The 4025-nt window shown below is 37.6% G+C and overlaps 1 pseudogene; it reads left to right on the plus strand.

Annotated features, from left to right (window-relative positions):
* The first annotated feature begins 1634 nt into the window (after positions 1-1634).
* LOC126014926 (uncharacterized) lies at positions 1635-1742 on the plus strand (annotated as a pseudogene).
* The last annotated feature ends 2283 nt before the right edge of the window (positions 1743-4025 follow it).

Consider the following 4025-nt stretch of genomic DNA (forward strand, 5'->3'; position numbering starts at 1 on the left):
GAGAGGGTAAGAGGGAAATGGTTGACTTTGGTGACTGGCAATGTGTAATGCTGAAGGTTGTTATACATTATATGCGTAGAACTCAATCATGGACAACTTTATCTGTTTAAAAAAATACTTATAATATGAACAACCTTGCTACTATGGTGTTTAAATAATACTTAATAAAATAAAATAAAATAAAAGACTCAGATGGATTCCCACTGGTCTTTGAAAATCGCTGTACATCCTTTGTCCTGCCATGTAGAAATTTATTTTTCCTTCCTTCTAGGAAACAATTGACTTGATATTAAGAGAAACCAAGGAATTCCACTGTTTATGCTTGTTTTATTCAAGAACTTCAAGGCCTCTTCTGAGCTGTGCACCCTAATTTGAGTTGTGAGGTTGTGAAGGATAACCTTGCCCATTAATGGGTAAAAGGCAAGAGACACAACTAAATCCCCCTATTTAAAATTTCCTTTTGCTAACATTTTCCCTCCCTCGCAATATCAGTATTTTTAGAATCCTCTTGTGTGTGTGTGTGTGTGTGTGTGTGTGTGTGTGTGTGTGTGTTGAGGGTTGGGTGAGGGTCAGAGGGTCATACCTAGCAATCTTCAATGCTCTGTGCTCAGGTGTTTCTCTTGGTGGATCTCTGGGTACTGTATGCAGTACTGGGTATTAAACTAGGTCATCAACACATAGGTATTATTTTCTATATTACATCTCTGGCCCCAAGTCCTCTAACCTGTGTATGATGCATATATGTCAAATTTATGAATTTTAGAAATCACTTCACAAGTAATCTTAATGCACAATTACAGATTCATTGAGAGGTGATTTTATTGTCTCATAAATTGAGTTTTAAAATGATAGGTCTTATTCAAAAGCTGAAAGAATCAATACCTTGGACAATCTTTTGGGACCTAAATAGACTTCACTAATTTAAGAGGAGACTGATTAGGAGCCTTATTTGTGCATATTCTGTGCTTTGATGAAATAAATTTTTATTTTCATCTCTTGGAATATCCAACTTTATTATCTCTGGTTTTATGTTTTACTACTTCTGGGTAGTACTTCCTACTGTGTCTGTGTGCTTTGCGTGGTAGAAAAATGTTATTAACATTGAGTCAAACATAAACTCACTGACCCACTTGTTTACATACCTACTGTAATTTTGTTTTGCTTGAATTTCTGAGGTTAGTCAAAGCAAATATATGTACAATCTTGAGATGGCTGTGTACAGACTAGAACATCTTTTGTCAAAATTGCTGACCATACATTCTTTTCAACAAAAGCCTGAAAGAAAATGAGCTAATGATATTAATGGAGGGGATATCTTAAAAGCTTAAGTGGAATTATGGGACTTCTGTGCTCCTTCCCATTTGCCATTTAGCCTGAAATATAGGAGTTGGAAGGTCTTTTCCTTTTCCAAATCAAGTACATGTAGGACTGCTTACTACACAGAGACATGACTGGATGGAAACATGGAATGGCGCTTTGTGCTTGTGACTACGTAGACATTCTAAAGTACGTATTAATTACAGTCCCTCAAGTAGCAAAATGGCATCACAATACTAAAATACTTGCTTTAAAATAAATTTTATCTTCCAATGTTATAATATCTGTGGTGAATCTTGCTATTGAGTGTAAAACCGTTCGCTTCTTGGCCTTTTGGCTAAGATCAAGTGTAGTATCTGTTCTTATCAGTTTAATATCTGATACATCCTCTATCCGAGGACAAAAAAAAAGGGAGTAAAACCATCAAAAGTATGTAGCCTTTTCTTTGGGGGGAGGTATTACATAAAAGAACTCTCACAGATAAAACTTATTTGTTAAAAAAAAAAACAACTAGCTTTGGCTTCCTAACATAATCTTCTAGAAGAAACTTTATGTACTTTAAGGTCGGGTGGGATTTGCATTTACATTAAAGACGGTGATTGTTTCTAATGGTTGACATCAACACGTGTTTATTTTGATAAATAATGTTCTCTTCACATAAATTGTTATAATAGTTTAATCTATATGGCCTCTCTCTCTTTCTCTCTCTCTCTATCTCTCTCTCTCTCTCTCTCTCTCTCTCTCTCCTTTTGCAGAGATTAGGCTAGAATGCAAGTCTCTTTCCCTCTGAGCCACATCTCCTGTTGCCAAAGTCATTCTTCCCTAAGTCTGAGAGCCTATAAAAGCAACATCACATTCTCCTAGAAAGCAGTAGTGGCTCACTCCACTTTAGGAAGTGCAACTGGACTTAAAACACCCTTTTCTAATCCTTAGAAAATCCCATTTTTCTCTGAGATTTATCTCTAATTGCTCCCAAGGTCTCTTTGTCAAGGAATAGATAGATGGAATTTTCTTATAAATCTTTACATTGAGCTGAACTTTCTTGGCAAATGACTATCATTTGGATCTTTTTTCTGCTTAATTTACTAGAACTGAGTAGAATGACACAGGATTCTCTCTACTGGGCTCCTGTCCATTTTGTTTTTTCTATAATATACTTTGTTTTTCTTTCTTTGGGGGGGGTCCACACCCAGTGGTGCTACTGGGGTCCACTCCTGACTTCGCACAGAAATCGCTTCTGGTAGGCTAGGGGGGACCATATGGGATGCCGGAATTCGAACAATCATCCTTCTGCTTGCAAGGCCAGATGCCCTACCTCCATGCTATTTCTCTGGCCCCCTATACCTTGTTTTTCTATAATTCTAGAGAAAGGTTTTTTTTTTTTTTGGGCCCAGGTTAGTCACTTACTGCTGCCAATTCAACAAATGATCTTTTCTATATTTTTATATTATTTAGACCCCCTATAGAATATGGCAGATTTGTCCCCTTGTACTTTGTTTTTACTGTTAAGTTTGTTGTGCCCTCAATGACAGCTTTTCTATTTTATTTTATTTTATGAGGGGAGAGGCAGCCTGGCAGCACTCAGGGATTACTACTGGCAGGATCAGGGAGCTATATAAAATGCAAGGGATTGAACCAAAGTCCAGTGTGCAAAACAAATGCCCTACCTCCTGTGTTATCATTCTGCCCCAACATTTTCTATTTTTTATTTATAGTTGTTGTTTTGTTGATTCATCTTCTCATTCTAATATATTCTAATGTCTTCTTACCAACTTATTCATTTCTATAGTATGACTGCATACTTTGTATCTAAGGAACATTCAATAGTCATTGATGTATTCATTAAAAAATATATTGCCTAGGGGACCAGAGAGATAGTACAGGAGTTTAAAGCACTTGTTGCATGAAACCAAACCTGGTGTGATCTCCATTGCCATGTGGTTCCTGAGAATTCCTGAAAATAGCCCCAGAGGTGTCACCCCTGGAGAATCTCTAGGGTCACATGACTAATCCTTGGTAACCCATAACTCCCTTCAAATTTGCTGGCCCCTACATTGAACCTCTAGCCCACTTGACCAAGAATTGCTGAAAGGGTCTTCTGGGCCTCCTGAACACAAGAGCCTGTCTCCTCTCTAAAACAATTGTTGTCTGATGTATGTTGTCTCTCTTCTATACTAATAGTTTTAAAAGAGGCTGATTATCACATCTGGAAATGTCTGTCCTTTGTGGAATGTCCTCTGTGGGTGCTCTTTGCTTTAGTGCTCCCTGTCAGACCAGCCTGCAACTGTCAGACTCTTCAGGATCTGAACTTCTATGAGAAGCTCCTCAGAGTTTCTGTCTCTTCTCATATCCAATGCCCTTGCCATTTACAAGTATTGGATGGGAACTGTGGTCTGATCTATGAAGCATCTTTTTTCCTCTATCTGGAAAGTCTGTTTTTCACAATAGTCAATTTCCTACCCATTCTCTTGCCTTGAAAGGTAACCACATGGTCTCCTTTCCTTGGGATTTACTGACACAATGCTTTAGTCAGCTGACTGTAGCCTGTTTGGCTATAGATAAAGCAGTAGGATGCACTAAATGGCTAGCAGAGGCATGCTACACATGGAAATATCTTATGCCCATTTAAAAAGTTGATTCACAAAGTAAGTTACCAGATTTTCTTATTACAGCATTTTTTTAATTCAGAGGCTTTTACAGTTAAAATA

This window comes from Suncus etruscus, chromosome 7 (assembly GCF_024139225.1).
Source record: "Suncus etruscus isolate mSunEtr1 chromosome 7, mSunEtr1.pri.cur, whole genome shotgun sequence".
Classification (NCBI taxonomy): Eukaryota; Metazoa; Chordata; class Mammalia; order Eulipotyphla; family Soricidae; genus Suncus; species Suncus etruscus.